General features: G+C 37.2%; 1 long non-coding RNA gene across 8 annotated transcripts in view; it reads left to right on the forward strand.

Annotated features, from left to right (window-relative positions):
- Positions 1-380: 380 nt before the first annotated feature.
- Positions 381-22,051, forward strand: part of LOC147913222 (uncharacterized) — a 426,551-nt gene continuing 404,880 nt past the window's right edge. For 6 of the 8 annotated variants that reach the window (XR_015548942.1, XR_015548940.1, XR_015548937.1 and 3 more), the window contains exons 1-2: positions 381-500; positions 10,930-10,994. This is a non-coding gene — a long non-coding RNA (uncharacterized LOC147913222). The remainder of the gene's footprint in view (positions 501-10,929; positions 10,995-22,051) is intronic. The other 2 variants (XR_015548936.1, XR_015548935.1) reach the window with 1 other exon arrangement.

The raw sequence follows: 22,051 nt of genomic DNA on the forward strand, positions 1-22,051 counted from the left end.
ATGTGGGTCTTTGAGAAGCACAAGTCTTCTGCAGCTGACAAGCCCTGTTACCCACAGGTCCACACACACAGTCAACACAGTCCTGCCCCGTGTGAGCGCCCCGACCTCCCCAAGTGGACCCAGTCTCTCCACGGCGGGAGCCCCACACACTCTGCCACCGCCCCACACTCTCCACCCGCTCCTTGTGCACACCCTGCCCCGCTCAAGTCAGCTCAGTTGCCAGGCTGCAGAGAATCCAGTCACCAATCTATGCAGGCCCAACGTTGCCTGAGGGCTTGTTGTTGGGTGGGGCTAGTCTCTAGGGTGGGCTGCCTGCCCTGGCTGAGCTGGATTAAATCGGTGCTCTAGCGGGTGGAGCAGACCCTGGGCTAGCAGGTCTCAGAGAGAACTCCAATGGCGTCTGTGTCAGCACGCTCACACCAGGCCACAATGGCCGCCGCCAATGTCCCAGTCCCTGGAGAGGTCTCACCCCTCACCGAGATGCACTCAGGGCCTATTAGGTGAGTCTTTTGTCACCGAAGCACCGTGCACCTTTCTTTCTGGTGATTTTAGGATGCTTTCTGGAACGGGTGAGTTTGTGCGCGGGCCCTTTAAGAGCCAGTTTTAGTTTCTTTGTGAACCGGGTTTTCTGGGGGTACTCCCCAATGCTTTAGTAGCAGGCAAAGTCAGATATTATGCTGCTGGTCTCAATTGTGCTGGGTCCACAAAATGCCCACAGCGGGGGCGCTCCCCGGCTCAGGGCCCCGTGCCTCCAGGGAGGCTGCGTACCTGTGAGCTGCTCCCGGCGGCCGTGAAGCTGGCGGCTTGTGAAGGTGGCGTTTTTCCTCTCCAGAAGGGAGTCTCTGCCTCTTCTACCCCAGTTAGGATTGTCCGTTGTTGCAGGAGTTCCTCTTATCCAGTTTTCAGTTCTGTCTCAGGGGTAATTTTTCCACGAGTAGTTGTAAATTGGCTGTGTCCACGGGAGGAGGTGAGTTCAGAGTCTGCCTACGCCGCCATCTTGACCGTGAAAACTCCATTTGGGATTTTATTGACTCTGAAATGAAACAAGCCCAGAAATCTTCAAGATGCAGATGGAGCTCTGAAACTAGTGTGATTCCTCTTATTGCCTGTGGCCATGGAAAGGTCTAAGAAGCCTAGAGTTCACCTCCTTGTCTGGGCAAGGAGGGAGGTTTCTATAAATCCAAAAGCAAGGAAGAATGGGAAGAGAGGACAGAAAGAAGAGATAAGGAGGGAAGGAGGGACTAGAAAGGAGATGAGCAGAGAGGAGATCAGAGAGGAAGAGAGAACAAAAACTCTAATGCCTGACTTCGTATGTTATTCGGGTGTTTTATGAGTATCTGATATGCCTCCAAGGTTTTGATAAAGGTATATTAAGCAGAGCGGCCATCTAATCCATCATGAAAGTGGAATGCTTTAGAGAGTGAAAGGGAGTGCTACTAATAATTACACTAGGACAAAGATGTAAACCAAGACCTTCTGGGGCAAAGCCAGACATATAGGCCCTGTACTAATGATGGACGGTATACTAGTATTCCTTGAAATGTGAAATAAGAGTGACATTCAGCTTAAAAACACCATCTTGTCATACCCATCACAGCAACATCCTAGGGATGATCAGAAAACCATTTTTTCTATGATGAAATGCTTTTGACAGCTCATCTATGCTCTTGATGTATACTTTGATGGTTTGCATCTTAATGTGTATGTCTCATATATGGTGCAGCATCTGGGCAAGCCGTTTTGCCTCGATGAGTCTCAGTTTTCTCTCCTATAAAATAGGACTATAAATTGCTCCCTCTCAGGATGGCTCTGAGAACTAGACACAATGTTTGCATAGCTTTTAGCATGGTATGAGGAGGCATATACTGATTGAGAGCTCCCAAGGTTTTTGGCAAAGTTATCACCAAAATCAATCTGCCCTTTTCTCTTCATTTATTCATTCATTCATTTATCCATTAATTCAATGAGTATTTATTGAATACATACTGTGTTTCAGGGACTACAGTAGGTATTGGTGATAAAATGGTGAGTGGCACAGACACAGTCTCCCTGCAGGAGCTCACATTGATACAACAATCAGTCAGTTACTCACTTCACAGGGCTATGAAGGAAAATTAGAGAGCTCTGAGACGTTGTGTCAGAGGAGCCTGCTTTAGGCTACAAGAGAACTCTTCCTGGAGAAAGGGAAGGCTAAACAGAGATCTGAAAGATAGGAAGGACTTGTCTAGGTGAAGAGGGTGCAAGGAGAGAGGAATTTCCCTGTCTACAGAACCATTTGGACAAAAGCATAGTATCTCTTTTTCCCACTTTTTAGGAGCTTGATGTCCTCTTCCATATTCACTCCTTTCCCTGTCTGAACCAGCTATCTGGTTATCAACCAATTCCACCTTAGCGAAAAGAGGATTAAGTCACAAAACTGTAGAATTCTAGAAATTAGGAATTTCTGTATTACAGAAAGGGCATTATACTAAGTGGCCTTTAAAGTTCCTTTTAATCTCGATAGACTAAAATGCAATGGGCAAGAAAATTACATGAAGACCATGACATTTTGGGGGATATCTGTGTAATCGTAAAGAGGGATAGAGCTAAGGGAGAGACTGAAGTGGGGAGAATGATTTGGAAGCTGCTGTGATGCTGTGGGTCTGAAGGGACAAAGGTTTCATCCGGTTTTTTGACATTGGAAAGGAGAAGGGAACCACAATTAAAAGTATCTAAAATGAAGCCTCAATAGGTCTTTGGGATTAGTTAGTTACGGAGATGAGTCCAAATCTCTGGACTTGGGATCCTGAACGTACAGTGGAAAATAACAGGGAGGAGGGTTTAAAAGAGTGGATTTGGGAGGACAAAGATGAGTCTTAGATGAGTACTATATGCTGGTGGGACAATCATGTGGAAACGTCCAGGTAGGTGAGCACTTGGAGGACACCTTGATATGGACATTTTGAGCCTAAATTGGGATCCCTTAAGTGACCAGTGCATTCTTGATAGGTTTCCACTTAAGAGCCAGTCCTCAAGCTTGGAAAATGTGCCTGTTTTTCTTAGTTGTGTTGTAAAGTATCAAGGTAGCTTGGTGCTCTAACTCTAGATAATCCAAGCTAAACCCAATCCATGCTATATATTGTCTAGTAACCTTGAGCAGTAACTCTTTATCCTCAATGTAAAATGGAGATATTAGTTATATCATAGTTTTTATTTTTATTTTTTGAGCATTTAATAAGATACAATGTAAAATGTCTAAAAAGAAGCCCTGGTACATAGAAGTTACCTAACTATACTAGGAATTGCAATTTATATTTTATACAAGACTTTACAGTTTTCAAAATATTTATCCCATATACTGCATCATTTAATCTTCACTATCAAAATGGTATTAGGCAATTTTAAAGGTGGGAAATGTGAGACTCCATAATCAGTAACTTGCACAGCTTTTATAATTTTATTTATTTATTTATTTATTTTCCCCCAAAGCCCCAGTAGATAGTTGTATGTCATAGCTGCACATCCTTCTAGTTGCTGTATGTGGGACGCAGCCTCAGCATGGCCAGAGAAGTGGTGTGTTGGTGCGCGCCCGGGATCCGAACTGGGGCTGCCAGCAGTGGAGCATGTGCACTTAACTGCTAAGCCATGGGCCCGGCCCAAGCACAGTTTTTAAATGATATGGCTGAGACCTGTAATTCCAAATCTTCTTTCCACTATGCCATTTTGCCTCCACCAGGTCAGGGACATGGGAGCTGAGAATCCTCAAGAATGCCATCATATTATTGTATGTTCTCTGGGAGCTATAAACAGTAGTTTTACATTTTGATGTATATGAAATTGAATGAATATCAAATAATTTATATTGTTTATAAATAATGCAAACCCAAATTTATTAATCTTTCCCCTTATGGTTTGCATTTGGTGACTGTTTAACAGCCTTATTGAGGCATAATTTACGTACCATAAAATTCACCTGTTTTTAAGTGCACTATAGATTATTAGTAAATTTATGGAATCGTGCAATCATGACCACAATGAGGATTTAGAACATTTAAATCACTTCAAAAAGATCCCTTTGCGTGTATCTCTGTAGGCCCACCCTTTCTAGACATTGCATATAAATGGAACGTGTAATATGTGATCTTTCACCTCTGGCTTTTTTCACACAGTATAATGCTTTTGAGGTTATCCATTTGATAGCATGTAGCAATGGTTCATTCCTTTTCATTCCTGAATAATATCCCATAACACATATATCATGTTTTGTTTATCCATTCACCAGCTGATAGACATTCCCACTGTTTCCTTGTTTGGGCTGTTATTAATAATGCAATCATGAACATTCACATGCAAGTCTGTGGCACAAATGTTTTTATTTCTTTTGGGTATAGAGTAGAATTGCTGTGTCATACGGTAAGATTACGTTTAACTTTTTAAGAACCCGCCATGTTGATTTCCAAAGTGCGCCACTTTACATTCCCAACAATAGGAGCTGGAATTTGAATAGCGATTGGGATAGGAAGATTCCCGTTTCTCCACATCCTCACCCCCACTTCTTATTGTCTATCTTTTTGATTATAGACTTTGTTGTGGATGTGAAGCGGTATCTCACTGCGGTTTCCATTTGTATTTCCCTAACGACTAACAACACTGAGCATCTTCTCACATGCTTATTGGCCACTTGTTTATCTTATTTGATAAAATGTCTGTTAAAATATTTTGCCCATTTTAATTGGATTTTCTTATTATTATGGAGGTATATGAGTTAATATTCTAAAAGTCCTTTATCATAGATAAGATTGCAAATATTTTCTAGAAGTCTGTAACTTGCCTTTTCATAATCCTTTTTTCAGTAAAAATATTTTCATTTTGATGAAGTCTAATTTATTAATTTTCTTTAATTATTAATATTAATAATATTCAGTATTATTAATTAATATTAATAATTATGCTTCTGGTGTTATATCTAAGAACACTTTACTCAATCCAAGGTCATGAAGATGTCTCCTTAGGTTTTCTTCTAGAAGTATTATAGTTTTAGCTCTTACATTTAGGTCTATGATCTCTTTCAAGCCATTTTTTGTGTGTGATGTGAGATAAGGATTGAAATTCATCATTTAATGGTTAGAGTTTTATTTATTTTTTCCTCTTTCTTCTTGAGACAGTTTAGTTCTATTGTGTTAGTCCTTTCAATAATAAGATCACATCAAATGCTCCTTTGTTTTCATTTTTCTTATGCTTTGCTCTTATTTTCTTCTTTCTACATTTTTTATTTTTCTAATTTTTAATTCAATGCATATCTTATTTTTTTCAGTTTTATTGAGGTATAATTGACAAATAAAAACTGCATATATTTATTTATTTGTTTTTTTCCCCCAAAGCCCCAGTAGATAGTTGTATGTCATAGCTGCACATCCTTCTAGTTGCTGCATGTGGGACACGGCCTCAGCATGGCCGGAGAAGCGGTGCGTCAGTGCACGCCCGGGATCCGAACCCGGGCTGCCAGCAGTGGAGCGCGTGCACTTAACCACTAAGCCATGGGGCCGGCCCCATAAACTGCATATATTTAAAGAGTACAAATTGATGTTTTGATATATTATATGTGTACTGTGACATAATCACCACAGTCAAGCTAATTAATATATCCATCACCACACCTCACTACCATTTTCTTTTTTTTTTCATGGTGAGAACACTTAAGAACCACCCTCTTGGCAAAGTATACAATACAGTATTGTTATACAGTACAGTATCGTTAACCGTAGTTATCATGGTGTACACGAGATCCCCAGAACTTATTCATCTTATAACTGAAAGTCTGTACTTTTTGACCGTCTTCCTATTTCCCCCAACCCCCAGCCCCCAGCAACCACTATTCTACTCTCTTCTTCTCATAAGTTGGACCATTTTAGAGTCCACATATAAGTGAAATCATGTAGTATTTGTCTTTCTGTATCTGGCTAATTTCACTTTGTATAATGTCCCCCAGGTTCTTCCATGTTGTTATAAGTGTCAGGAGTTCTTTGTATCTCATGTATTTTTAATCTTCTTTTCTTAATTAATGCTATAAATTTCCCCCGATCACTGCTTTAGCCGTATCACACAAGGTTTAATAACTCATGTTGTCATTGTAGTTCACATCTAAATGCCTTGGTTTCCCTTGGGCATTCTTAACTAATAATTTAATTAATTTCAGTCTCCCAAATGTATGAGAGGGACTTCAGTTACCTTTTGGTTACTGATTTCTATGTCATTTACAATGCGGTCACATAATGTGGTCTTTTGATGTCAGATCTTTGGAATTTGCTTAGAACTCTTGTGTGGCCTAGTTTATGAAACATTCTTTAAGGACATTTCATATGCTTATTTATTCTTTTTACTTCTTTGTCTACCAGCTTCTGAGAGAAATAAATTAAAATCTCCCACTATAATTATGAATATATCATTCTCTCCTTATGATTATGTTAATTATGACTTAATATATTTTAAAGTTTTGATGTTAAGGGCATATACATTCAGGATTCTCATCCTGGGGGATTGTCATTTTATTGTTACTTAATGCACCTTTTAATTCCTAAATGTGCTTTTTGTCTTAAAGCTCCTTCTGTGTAAAACGTGTTTTCTTATTCCAGCTTTTCTTTGGTTCTTTGTGTCTTGTGTATCTCATTCTATTTTTTCATTATTGATATTTCTCTATTTTTTTGTTTTACCTTAATCTCTTGTCTACATTATCTGTTGTTTTTCATTCTAATCTGAGAATTTCTGTCTTTAATCAGGTAAAATGAATATTGTCACGTTAATGGTGATTACTGACTTTTTGAGTTTGTATCTGTCATTCTACTATGTGTTCTCTATTTAATATGCTTTTCCTTTTTTTTTTCTCTTTTCCTACCTTCATTTGGATTAATGAAATTTTGTTCATTCTCTTTTATTTCCTCTACTAGTTTTGAAGGTATATGTATTTACATATACACACACATATTCATATACACACACATAGCATTTCTATTTTTTAGTGTTTACTTTTAAAATGTTAGGATGCATATATAACAACAAAGTCTAAAGTTTATCAATATCTCCCAACTCCTGCCAAACAATTCAGAGAGTCTAGAATATTTTTATCTTGTTCGGATCACCACCCCAATCTTTCACGTTACTGTTTTGGAATACTTTATTTCCACCTTGTTTCTAACCTCAATTTAGTTATTATTGCTTTTGTTTCTGTTTATTTAGATTTACTAACATGTCTACTAATTTCTTTACTAGCCATTACTTTTTGTGCATCTCTAATTCCTGCTGGATTCAATTTGCTGCTTTCTGAAATACATTCTTTAGCAACATTTTTTGTGATGATCTGTGAGTCTTCAGTCTTTACTGAAAATGTATTCTATTTGCTATCAATATTGATTGACACTGAGGTCTTATAGAATCATCAGCTTAAAATTACTCTGCTTTGGCATGTTGAATTTATTATTTCATTCTAGCCTCTGTTGTTGCTGAGAAGTCTACTGAACATCTAATTTCTGTTTTTGCTTTTAATATTATTTTTTCCTTTGCTTTTTCAGATTTTACTGTCTACAGTTTCACTGTGTTGTGTCTAAGTATATGTTTATTTTGATTTTTCCTCTTTCATACTTGCTCTATTTCTTTGAAGTGATGTCTCATATCTCTCCAATTCTGAAAAATTCACAGGTATTAATTTTCACTTTTTTTCCATTCATTATCTGTCTTCTCTTTCTGGAACTTTTATTCGTTCATTCATCCTTTCAGCAAATATTTCTAGAATACCTTCTATGTGCCACATATTGTTTTAAGCAGTTAATAATATCTCCTCAATAAAAAATATTGAAATTTCTAATTTTCTGCTTCATGACTCTTAACCGCTTTTTGTCTACATTTACATCTGTTTATATCTCTGTGCCTGTAATCTAGGTCACTTCACCTGTTTTATTTTCCAGTTCTTTACCTCTCTCTTCAGCTATAACTAATCTACTATTTAGCCTAGACACTGATTTTTTTTTTAATTTAATATTATATACATTTTTTTCCTTTACAAAATCCATCTTTTTCTAATTCTAATTATTGATTTTTGGTAATTTCTTGTTCTTTCATTTTAGTTTGTTTCCTTCTATATCCTCTTTAATCATTTAAAATGTATTTATTTGATAGCCTCTTTCTTATGTTCTGTAATTTCACTTTCTTGGGGTATTAATTTTCTGCTGTGTTATTCTTGTTGATCTCCCATGTGGTAGGTCATTTCCTCAAGTAATTTTCTTTTTGGATTATGTGTTTATTTTTCGTGGTGGTCGTTGCCCCACACTCTATCCCCTCTGCCAGTGGGAGGCACATATCTCTTGGATTTTGGACGTGTCTCCACAGTGTGGTTTCTTTCATTTGTTTCTGCCAAAACCATGGAGTTTACAATGGTCTTAGAGTGTATTTTGCGTTATTTTCCTCACTTGTGATCCCTACTCCATGTGAATAACAAAAATTCTGACCTGACATGCACTCATGGCACGTGCTAGGTTTTTCCATTTCTCACTGTAGATGTATTTTTTTTTCCTCCATGAGCATAGGCAGAAGATAAACTTTCTTGCTACTTGTTGGGCTTGCAGAAAGAATTTTTTTTCCTTATTATCCAGACCCTGCAATCTTTCAGGGCCTTGGCTTTATGTATAGCATCGAGTTAAAGTTCTCAAGTCCCACAGTCATAACTCCACACTTCCTGTCCCTACAGAGAGTTCTGTTTATATCTTGTCTGCTACCTTTTTAAGTCACCATTGCGTTAATTTGAAAGTGTATGCATTTGGCTTACATCTGTCTCTTAATTCTCATCCTTCAGAATTTGTTTGTTTGTTTCACCCTTAGCTATGTATTACTATGTTATCATTGTTGTTATAATTAATGCAACATTTTTATCCACATGTTCAGAGTAAGTGTGGGTCTCTGAAGGCTCAGCCCTAGATATTGCTAGATGCAGGACATCAGGCCAGAAGTAAAATAAGACTAACTTTTGGTCTTTAGCATGCCCATCACAGAGCCAGGTCTCCTGGCTCTTGGCTTAGTCCTCGTAATTCCACCATAGAGTGAATGACTATCCACATGCCTTATTTACTTTGTATTTCCTTCCCCTGTAGCTTACCTTCACTGCTGCTTTGCAGCTATTCTGCCTTTCTTCCTTCCAAAGATTTTTTCAAATAAACGTTTCTTAAGCCAATGCTTTATAAAATTGCAGTGCACAATATTATATCCTTAAAGCAGTGGTCACATCTCTGCAGGGTGCTGTGTAATAATGTAACACTCAGTAATATATACAGTACAATCATAAATCCCCAGTTCTGGGATGGCACTTGAATAATCTAGGAGAATAAACCTCCAGAAGGCATAGACTCTTTAGTGTGTAATTTTATAACAAGAGAACTATATTGCCCAATGTAGTAGCCACTATTTGAACATTTGAAATGTAGCTACTAAGACTGAGGAACGACATCTTAACATTTTAATTTTAACTAATTCAAATTTAAAGTTAAAAATGGATGCTCAATTCAATTATTAAAAATCTTTCAAGTACATTTGGAAGAACTTCGATATGGGAATTTCCTTTTCCAACTGTGAATTTGATGGAATCTAAATATAGATCAGCTATTTCTGATGACAGTTTAGTGTTCAAATTAAGATGTGCTGTAAAGGCGGGGTAAACTACTGTCTCAGTTCGCCCAAGACTGAGGGGTTTTCCAGGATGAGGGACTGCCAAGGCTAAAACCTTGACAGTCCCAGGGAAACCAGATGGGTTGGTCACCTTACTTAGGGGCAAGGACACACTGGATTTCAAAGACAAAGTATTTTTTAAAAGAATGCAAAATATTTCGTTCATATTTTTATGCTAATGACATGATGAAATGATAATATTTTAGATATATTGGGTTAATAATATGTATTATTAAAATTATTTCACCAATTTCTTTTTGCTTTCTTTTAATGTGGCTACTAGAAAACTTAAAATGATCTATATAGTACACATTATATTTCTTTCTATCTATCTATCTATCTATCTATCTATCTATCTATCTATCTATATCTATCCATCAATCCATCTATTTACTATAAGCACTCAAAGTTTAATACCTGGACTTATAAAATCTTTGAGTAGAACATAGGAATCTTAATTGAGTTTAAATCCCCAGTGTCTAACAATTATTATTGTTCATAATTGTCATCTTTTGAGCTGATACTATGTTTTAGCCACTGTGTTTTCCTATATCCCTAAATTCGGTGTGTTCAAACAGAATTGAACCTTTAAAATAGCCCACTGACATAGGTAAGTTCATTACATCTCCATTTCACATATAAGAAAACTGAGGCACAAAATGGAAAAATAACTCTCTAATGGTCATTATTCTAGTCAGCGATAGAACCCAGGTCTCTGACCCTGACTGATAATTGTCACCACAGTGACTAACACACTTCAACATAGGTGTGGTCACCTGGGCTCTGCATGGGCATTTATGGGATTAGAGATTATAGTAACACACAGGGGCAGAAGCAAAAACAAGGATCATTGGGTCATCTGGACAGGTGCTTCTCACCAATAAATGTTATTAAAATTGTCAGCATCTTTTTCTTTTTAGTTTGAGTTTTACATTTAGTGTTTGTGGTGACCTAGCTTGTGTCTAGAGAAGATGTTCGTCTTTCTAACAGACTGCTGCCTCCTGGCTCAGGGTTTGCTGTGATCAAGAACAAAAACAGTTAGTATGTTCATGGTACATAATATATGCCAAAAACTATGCTAAGCGCTGAGTATGTGTTAGTTCATCTCATCTTGACCTAAGCCTTGCGAGGTAAAGATATTATTATTAGCTCCCTTTTGGAGATAAGAAGTTAAGCAATAGTTTAAAGGTTGTACCATTCTGAGTAGAGCCAAAATATTAATCTGGTTTCATCTCCTTCCAGAACAGAAATTTTCTGCCCTCTGATATACTGAAGATGCAGCAGAGGCTCTCAAGATTCTGGGTCCAGTAAGTCTGAATCTTCTTTAACAGAATCTAGCCCTATGTAGGCTTTATAAATTGCATCTCTAGGGGCGGGATATCGCCAATGACTTGAACTTCACTTTGTATTTTCCCATTAATGCTGTTACAAGTACCACAGATTTGGTGGCTTAAAACAACACACATTTATTCTTTTATAGTTCTTGAGGTCAGAAGTCTGAAATCAGTTTCATTGTTTCAGCACCAAGGTGTCAGCATGGTTGTGTTCCTTTAGGAAGCTCTCAGGGGACAATTCATTTCCTTGGTTATTCCAACCTTGAGAGCCTCAATTCTTGCATTCTTTGGCTCATAGCCCCTTCCTCCAGCTTCAAAGCCAGCAGCTTAGCATCTCTCTGCTTCATCATCACATCCCTTTCTCCTCTTCTGTCTCTGAGGTCAAATTTCTTTCTGTGTCCCTCTTATAAGGACCATTGTGATTACATTTAGAGCCCATCCAGGTAATACAGGATAATCTCTCCATCTCAAGATCCTTAACTTCATCACATCTATAAAATCTCTGTTACCATATGAGGTAACATTCACAGGTTCTGGGGATTAGGACATGACATCTCAGGGGAGCCATTATTCGGCCTGCTACATACACCTAAAAACAATACCTATTTGTGAATGTCCATGATTTTCACAATAATCATAAAAATAGCATCGATGTGGGCTGGCCCGGTGGCTTAGCGGTTAAGTGCGCGCGCTCCGCTACTGGCAGCCTGGGGTTCGGATCCCGGGCGTGCACGGATGCACCACTTCTCTGGCCATGCTAAGGCCGCATCCCACATACAGCAACTGGAGGGATGTGCAACTATGACATACAACTCTCCACTGGGGCTTTGGGGAAGGGAAAAAAGGAGGAGGATTGGCAATAGATGTTAGCTCAGAGCCGGTCTTCCTCAGCAAAAAGAGGAGGATTAGCACGGCTGTTAGCTCAGGGCTGATCTCCCTCACAAAAAAAAAAAAAAAAAAAAAAAAAAAAAGAGAGAGAAAAAAATAGCATAGATCAGTATTTTAGAAAAGGCTAGATTCTAAGCAGGTGTACAAAAGTCCATTTATTAACATGTCCAAAATATTGCTAAACACCTTTGTAAAGTTAAGTTTCATAGAACTAGAGATGTTGACAGTATTAATTCTAAATCTTATTGTTTCTTGTCAATTCTCTTAAAATATATATCCAAAGATGTTTGCATTTTGGCTTTCTTCATCATAAAATGATGTAAAAATATGCTATTTCAAACAAGGCATATAACATAAACTAAAAAAACAAGAATGGTTGAGTCTAAAATGATTTCATGTGACTGTTTCATCTGCTTGTGGTGGATATAGTCAATGGGCTTCTCTTATGGTGGGCAGCTTTATTTAAAACTTACGAACACATATAATTTGAAAATTCTTTAGTAGAAGAGCTTCTGTACTAGTAACAATAAACTTATAAGACACTTATTGAAAAGATGCAGACTGGTTATATTATGCGAGATCTTGTCAGGCAAATAAAACAATATTTATCTTATAGTCTACTGAGAAATGCATAATTTATCTTAAACCATTATGCATCCATATCGGACTTTTGTGTGTTTCATGGTGCAATTATTCTATGCCCAAATGATCCTCATAGAGATCTTTGAAAAAAAAAAAAAGCTTATGAGAGACAGAAGTTCAGGTTAGTTCTCACCCAAGGTTTCCAAGCTAGTTATACCCAGAGAGAGATCAGAACACAGATAGAGGTCTTGCATCTCCCTCGTTATAAATGCTCTCTTTCAAACTATCCTCCTGTTTAAACCATACCGAAATAACTATATTACATATTTTCTCTAGCATAATTTAAACATTAGGTTTACTTGTCTTCAAGGAATTGAGAAGTTCTGTAACTAGATAGATGGAAAAGCAAAGACACAAAGAATTTAACATATTCAACACAGATATTCACTTGGTCTTTGAGTTCATATGTTTATATATTTAGGGGACTCAACTCATGTAAGTCTTGGCCTAACTATCACCTTCTCAGAACATCTTACTTTGTTCAATTTTTTTTCCATCAAACTTATAGTATTTGCGCTATGTGGTTTGTGTGTGTGCGTGTATAAATAAATTATATATATGTACAGATAAATTATACATATAACTTATTTGTTGTCTGTGCCCCTATGCTAGATTGCAAGCTCCACGAAGCAGTGATTTTTGTATTTTTAGTTCAATAATTTATCTCAATTGCCTAGAATTGAACTTGATCCATAATAGGTACTCAATAAAAATTTGTTGAAAAACTGAATTTATGAATTCCAATTCTTATCCAAATAAGTGAGTATGCCTTTGATAGTAATAATAGTTATGAAAATAGTCTCCTAAATTTTAGGATATTTTACCCTTAAATGACAACTTTCCTATAATTTATTCCCCTTGTACCAATGAGAGAACTTAGGCTCGTAGAAACCAAATGACTTCTCCATGGTCACTCAATAGTTTGGATATTATATCTGATATGTATATTTATGATATGTATGATATATATATATTTGGATATTATATTTGGATATTATATTTGGATATATATATATTTGGATATATATATATATATATATATATAATATGCTTGGATATAAACATAAATGGCCCCTTTTTCTCCAACTCTACTTGATCGATGAACAAAAATTCACAGTTTTGTAGAAGAGTCTTTTACCCCTTCTACATACGGGGCAGGATTTATGCTTTCACTGAAATCTAAGAAATAAAAGATAATCAGCCTAGGGAGCTGATTTTGACATATAATATAGGATGGGTATTTCTATTAATATTTACCATGGAATAATATGTACTCGCAAACGTTCTCCGGTCCACCCTCCCCTCCATCACCCCAGCAGTTTTCTTCTATGCTTAACTGTTCAGATTCTTTTTGGGATAATTATCTCGAATAGGATAGAGATAATTCAGCCAGCCTTCCTCTCCACCCGACTTGTACAGCTGAATTGAGTCTCAGTATTAGACACTAATTCCTATTTCTCAGGAAGAACAAAATGAAATGCTCCATTTGCCAACAGTGTCCACATTGATTAATCTGCACTTATGTTGTGGTTAGGTCTGCAGAAAAGCATGTGGCCATATTTGCATAATTGTTTGCAAACTCATCCTACTCCTCAGTGGGTGCACATTTACACCACAGGCTTCGTACAGCTGAGATTCATACTCTCTAGAGTGACAGCAGAAGAACTGCAATCATTCGTGTAGGGCAATTTTGTTCTTCGAGGGGCGACAGAAAGACCTAGCTCCTTCATTTGACTACATTCCAAGTAAAGGCTATTATTGTGGCATCTTGTGGTTGATGAAGAGCACTGACATTTATTGAATGCCCAAGGATTTAATAAACTCATTTACATCATCCAAGAAGTGAGCAAAAAATGCAAAGCAGGTGCTATGAGTCTTATTGTACTACTGAGGAAATTGCGGCTCAAAGAAGTTAAATAATTTGTCAATGGCAAACAGCTACTATGTGTTGAACCAAGACTTGAGTTCAGATCAAACTCCCAAATATTTATACTATGTCTCAATGCCAATCTGTTTTTTTCTAAATCCATGCTTGTTTTTATGGAGGGAAAGAGAGTCTGGAGGAATTATCATCTGCAGTCTCTTCCTGAGAATATGTTTGCAGAATAAATATTCAATAAACATAGCATTGGAATGTTTTAAAGGAAGTTCAAAATTTGGGGGTGCATACATTTACTAAGCACTCACCGTGCTTCTGTGCATTTCCTACAATACATAGCAGCAAATTGTCATCTCTTGATGCTGTTATTGGCAGTACTTTGGTTCTTTGGGAGTAGAACACAAATAAACAAACAAATAGAAAAGACCAAAAAATGTGTTTTTATTCTATCCAAGACATACCATGCAAGGGAGAAGTTAATTAACTGGAACTCAGCTGTTGATGCTCATGTGAATATTCTAGAAACCTACTAAGAATATTTTTCTTTCTCAGAGAATTCTTTGCTCAGATTATACTAAAGCCTGTAAAAAAAGAGAGAGAAATTTGTAAAGTTCTCATTCTCAAATCAAGCCTGGAAAATGGCTTGACCCAGTGAATGGAAGCCAGTGAAAGTGGTCATGTCGGAATCAGAGATAAGGGGAGAAAGATGTCTGAGGCCGCATTTCTTTTATTACCCACATCAATTCTTCTAGCTGGATCATAGAGTTATTGAATTCAACTATGAATAGGAGTAATAAAAACCCAGACCACAGGAAGACCATTACTGAATAGCTACTCCCTGTACCACCAATACCACTGGCATCACCTATAAACCACATTAAGACCTCCACTCCAACATTTACTCCAATAATCAAATAAACACAACAGAAAAGCAAGGCTGATAAATGAGGTTAATAAAAACTGCTATAAAGAAAATACAATGAAGTAATGTGGTAGTAATTTGGGGTGGGGTAAATGTCACTCTAGTTAGTCTGGTCTTGGGAAAGGCCTCTTTCAATAGGTGATTCTTGGACTTGAATGATTACAAGGAGCTATCCATGAAATCTTCGGGGAGAAGAATTTTCTAATAGAGGACTTGTCATGTGCAAAGTCCCTGAGTTGAGTGTAACCATAATGTAGGTGAGAAACAGAAATAAGGCCATTTCAGCAATGGGAGAGAATGCGTGTAGGTGAGTACTGAGAAGGGTCATGGGTGACTTTGTACGTGATATCAATGATTTAGGATTTATTCCAATTCCACCGGGCTGTTGTTGGAGGGATTAAACAAAGAAGATATAGGATATGATTTACACTTTTAAAAAATGATTGCTGAATGGAAAATGTAGCAAAGTATTCCAAGGGAGGAAACAGGGAAGGACAGTGCCCATGACCAATAGGAAAAAAAGAGAAACATTTATTAAGGAGACTTGGACTATCATGGTGGGAGGGGTGGCAAGACAGCAGGTTGACTGAGGAGTGAAGGATTTACAGTACTTTAACCCAAGTAGAACATGTCAAATGAGCCGTAGAATTGATACCATTACTTTCTTTACATGCCGTGGAACATTTGTGCTGTAACTCATCTGTGCCTTGAACCCAGGAATGAATCTACATGAAATTATAACTTGTACACACAAATGTGGCTTGCGGTGTCCATGACTATGCACGTGGAAAACAGGAAAATGATAGATTGAGAGTATGAGATATAAAGAGAAAATTCCAGCCACTTCTTTTAATCTTGGAAGGGTTTTGGAAGGGATTATATCCATGGGGGCCTCAGAGAGTCACAGAAAGATCAAAAGCAACCAAGATGGGAACATTGGGAGGAAGTAATAAAAAAAGGGAAAAAATGAATGGCAAGGAGAATGGAAAGAGGGATAGAAGTAAGAAGGAAGAAGAAACCAATATGTATGTGACAGGGGACATGATGGAGACCTACAGAAGTAGATTTAGGAATTCCTTTCTCTTTCTAGAATAACATACCTCAAAGGAATCCTGGATGTCGGAGTTTGGTATACTAATAGAAGAACTACCATTTTCCATGTATTTTTTATATGAAAGGCATTGTGTTAAGTGTTTTATGTGTCAGATGGGGAAACTGAGACTTTGAGAGGTAATGCAACTTATCCAAAACCCCACAGCCATTACTTTGTGAATTCAAGATTTCAATACAGATTTGTCTAATCCCAAACTATTTCTCTCATTGTAAATTAGTTTTGCCTAATTTTGAACTGTACATAAATAGCATCATATAGCATGAAATCTTTTGTGCCTGGCGTATTTCCTTGACATTATGAGATTCACTGTGGTTTTGCACATTCCTTTTCACTGCTTTATAATCTTCTGTTGTAGGACTAACACGTTTTAGAATTGATGGATACTTGGGATATTGCCAGTTTTTATAATTACAAGTCATACTTCTATGAAGTCTCCTGTGTGTATCTTTTGGTGCCCATATTCACTTGTTTCTGTTGGTATATAGTTAGCGGTAGAATTGCTGGATCTTAGGGTATGCATATAATCAGCTGTAGGAAATGCTGCCAAAGAATGTTCCAAAGTGGTTATACAAAATCCCTTCATTTTTACAGATGGAAAAAGTGAGGTCCTTGGAGAGAAAGGACTTACCAAAAAAGAGAGAGTTGAACCTGGACTAGAACCCAGATTGCCAACTTTCCAAAGCTTAGTGCTCCTTCCAGCACAATGGCCCACTCCGTTTCTCTTCTGAACCATTCAAATAAGCACTTGCTCTTTCGTTTCCATTATTGGTCTTCTACCTAAAATGTTTTCCTTCCTCTCCTCTAAAAATCCAGGATAAAATTCTCTAAGTGGAATTAATTTCAAAATGACAAAACGAAACAGTGTAGCCATTTGTGGAAAGGCCGTCTGATGGGAAAAACAGACAGTTATTGCCATAGGTCTTCGGTGTACTCTTGAGTGAGCTGGGATTCCTTAGTGAGTTTTGTTATAAAGATGAGTCATTGGCTTTTGACCACACTTGAGAATAAGTATCATTGCATTAAAGAAGGAGTAGCATCATTTTCCAAAAATCCTATTTCCCCCGACTCTCTTTTTTCTGGACACCATAATTTCTGTATTGACCTCAATGTGAGAAAAGCAGTCAATTCCACTAACAAGCCATAACAAGCCAAGACTTTCATTTAAGCGCATTACAATATACATAATAAACATATATATTTCAAAGCCTTACAAAAAGGAACAAAACACTGGACAATTTCATTTCCTTGTGTTTTCTTAATTATGGAGAAAACAGTTAGATGTGCAAGATCCAAATTATGTGTGTATGTGTGCTCCCATTTTAGAGACTGCTTTAGGGGTTACTCACTATTAAAAATCCATAGAAAGCCTGTTGATTTTATGGACAAGTAGGTAAAGAGAAGTTTTGTAGGATCCCCACCCCCACTCAATGTCTGATGTTTTAATTTTTCTTCTACTGAAAAGTCTATGTATTATTCTGCTTTTATTATAATCATCAAACAAAAACTTTATCCAGTTGTTACCTCTCTGTCTGAATCTCTGTTCATCTGATCAGTAACACCCCTTTTATATTGGAGATATTCTAGAAGAGTAATTGTTATTTGAGAAAACTGATCTAACACTTACCAAGTGTTAGACCAATTTATTCAATTGTTTCAGTCTTTCATTCAACAAATAATTGTTCAGTACTTACTATGTGTCAAAGCCCTAGATGCATCGCTATACTAGAATTACATTTTGTGTGTGCATGAGTTTGCTTTGAAAAAGAACACTGTCTAATGGAGGTCCATCTTTCTTTGTGATGGCACAGTGAGCAGCTTTGGAAATGTTTACCACATGTGATAGCTGCTTAGAGGACTGTATTGGACAATATCTTGCGTAACTTACAGTCTCAAAAAGACCAAGGGCACAACTGATCAACATTATCTGCTAAGAGTAAGTGAGTGGTTGGAAGTGTGTCTTCGCATAATCATTTAACTGAATTCTTACAAAGAAGTGTTCAAAAGATCACAGCAGACGGAGATACAAGAGCCATGAGTGGGCAGTTTAGCAACCAAGGATTAGACTGTATGTGTCCAGGAATCCAGAAAAAATTCTCAGCATGTGAAGATATGGAGTGGATCTTGGAGGGATTTGGGACATGCTCATCATCACTTTCACTCCATTCCCATTCTTTAACTCCCAAGAAAAAAAAACACTTCAGCAAATGCCTGTCTGAGCAGCACATTGCAAAGTAGAAATGTGTCAGATTAAAGAAAGAGATCTAGATGTCTGTCTGTGAGACCTTGGGAAAGTCACACCTCCCAAGATGTGGAATCAGTTTTCACTTCTGCTAAAAGAGGGATTGGAATTTGATGAGCTCTAAAGACGCAGAGAGAACCTTGCCTGCTTCTTTAACACAGCCTACTAAATAATTAGAGTGAGGGCTTTGCCTAACATATCTTAAGATTAAGCAGAGTTCCCTCTTTCCAAGAGACGATCTGTAGAGGTCCTTGTGAGCCCCTGTTGGGTGGGGTGGCTGGCCCTGTTCAGCAGATGGACCCAGATTGCAGTCAGGGCTTGGTGAGTCATTTGCAGCACACGTTAGTCATTCAGGTGCATTTGCATTGGACTCTGCAGCTGGGAACCAGCCCCAGACTCAGGGTTTGTTTATTTCCATGGACGATGGATGTCCCAGAGCTTGTTGTGAAATAAGAAATTTATAAATTGTTATGTTCTACAGCTGACAGCCTTCTCCCTTCTCTTGATGATCAGCAGCCTCTCAGACAGTCCCTTGTTCCATTCTAGAGGAAGGGAATTTGCTGGATTGAACACTGCCCAGGTTGTCCTGCCCTGGATTGGGAGCTTAATATCGATTTTGTTGTTTTAAAAACCCTGTGAGATAGGTATAATTACCTTCATCTTAGAGACGTAAGCATAGAGGCCTAGAAAGGGAAAGAGGGCTGGCAAAGTTCCACAGTTAGGAAGTGTGGAGCTAAGATTCAAACCCAGAACTGTCTTTTCCATAGCCATATTCTTTATCCTATATTATATAGCTTTCATCCTGGAAAAGATCACACATTCATACATTATTTCATTATGGTTCATTTCGGTTTTCACAATTACCTTCTGAAATTGAGAAGCAGTATGGAGTTACATCTGAAGGCTGGAGAAATTGCAATGAAAGTTAACATTCATATTTTCCTTTCATTCTGTTCCTTTTTGTGGAGAGAGACCACTACTATTTATGTTTGTAACTTAGGGCCGAAAACACAGTAGGGCTTCAAAAATGTTTGTGGAACAGAACTAAATTAATTTTGTGTCCAATAAGAAGATTATTTTAGAGTTTCTGTTGATGTCCATTATTGGGGTAAATTTGAATTATGGTAATGTACAAAGGCAAGTGTATGCTTAGGTGATAATTTAAGGAGAGAAGAAATGATAAAAAGAAGTACAAAGTAATCATATCATCACTGTAACATAAAATTTTAAAAAAATCAACGATCTCACATTTCCAATTATTTACAGGAAACAATTAATGAAATCTTGAGCTAATATTTGAAAATTCAGTTCAGTGGAAGACTTGACAGGTTCTAGAAGCCACAGCTCTCGGTAACCTGAATCCTTACTCAGCTCTAACAAATGGCAGCTTTTCCAGACAGCTATCTTCAATTACCCCAAGATAGATAGGTCTATCTATTTATCTATCATCTATCTACCTAACATTGAAAGTATTTACAACATTTTTTAACATTCCCATGAATGGAAAAAAGGAAAAAAGAAGGAAAAGGACAATTTGAGGGCAGACAGTACTAGAACAAGGTTATATGTATCTGGAAACACGGAGCATAACTTTGTGGCAGAAAACTGCTACTGAAGAGGCCCCTGAAGGGAAACAGATGTCTCCATGTCTCTGGCTCACATGAACTCAAAAGAAGTGAGCTCTGAAGCAAAGCATTAGCGACATTTACATTTTGAAAAAATGCCAGCCTTATAACATCTTAATATCAAATAATGTTTGTCCTCCATATTTCTTCTTTTTTTCAAAATTTTTTTGGCAATTCTAGGTCTTTTGCATTTCCATTTGAATTTTAGAAGCAGTTTGTTAATTTCTACAAAAATTCCTGCTAGGGTTTTGATTGGGGTTACATCGTATCTATAGGTCAATTTTGAAAGAATTCAAGTCCTAACAATATTGAGCTAAAAAATTGAGGGGCACCCTCTGCATATGTTTAGAGCATCCTCTCTGTGTAGCTAACTCATCTGTTGCTCTGTACTGGGAATTCTAGCCACCTCGTCTTCTGGGACTTTCAGCTCCTCCTCAATGCAGGGAGTCGTTTTGGCTCAGACTGTGTTCCATTTCCTGCTGCCAGGCCTGGAAACTGTCTTAAGGTGGTAAGCTGTGACAATTGCAGGGCTCACCTTATGTATTTCCTATCTCTGAAGGACCACTGTCTTTTGTTGCCTGATGTCTTCAAAACCATTAGTTCATACATTTTGTTTGTTTTTTGGTTTCAGTGGGGTAAGGTAAATATGATCCCTGTTACTCCTCCTTGTTGGGAAACCAAAGTCAGCTAATTATCTTTGAATGAAATTTAATAACATATGATACAAATATTTTATTGTCTTTCATTAATTTTATTTTATTGTGGTCACATTGGTTTGTAACATTGTGTAAATTTCAGATTTACATCATTATACTTCTATCTCTGTATAGATTACATCATGTTCACCACCCAAATACTAGTTACAATCCATCACCACACACATGTGCGGAATCATCCCTTTTGCCCTCCTCCCTCCACACTTCCCCTCTGGTAACCACCAATCCAATCTTATTGTCTTATTTATATATTTACTGTCTCCAATGTCATCCTTTTCTTTGTATAGAGGCAAATTACTCTCCGTATTATTTTCCGTCTGCTTGAAGGATTTTTTAAAACATTCCTTCTGGAAGTAGTTGGCTAGAGATGAGTTCTGCCAGCTTTCTCTTTGTCTGTAAAATTCTTTATTTTGCTTTAATTTTTAAAATATTTTTGCTAGTTATAAAATTCAGATTGAAGATTGACTTTTTTTTTCATTCAAATACTTTAATCGTGTTGCTTTGCTGTGCCCTGAGTACATTTTTCCTGATGAGTAGTCAGCATTACTCTTATCTTTCATTTTTACATAATGTGTTTTTTCCTCTGTCAGGTCTTAAGATTTTTTTTAACACTGGTTTAAGAAATTTGATTATGATATGACTTTGTGTAGCTTTCTTCATGTTTCATCTGCTAGGAGTTTGATGTGCTTCTCAGATATGTGGACTTATAGTTTTCATCAAATGTGGATAATTTCCAGTCATTATTTCTTCAAATACTTTTTTGCTATCCCTCTTCTCTCTCCTCTCCTTTGGGGACTCCAATTATACATATATTTGGTTGCATTTAGTTGTCTCATAGCTCACTAATTATTTGTTTATGGTGGTATCTGTCATGTTTATGCATGTAAATTTACTCCATTTGTGATTAGTAAGTATTATGTGGGGAGATACTTCGAAGCTATTCAAATGTCTTGTTTCTCATCCTCCCTAACTGTAGTATCAATTGATACATACAATAATTATTAC

Source organism: Ceratotherium simum, chromosome 29 (assembly GCF_057802395.1).
Source record: "Ceratotherium simum simum isolate JZ-2026a chromosome 29, ASM5780239v1, whole genome shotgun sequence".
Taxonomy (NCBI): Eukaryota; Metazoa; Chordata; class Mammalia; order Perissodactyla; family Rhinocerotidae; genus Ceratotherium; species Ceratotherium simum.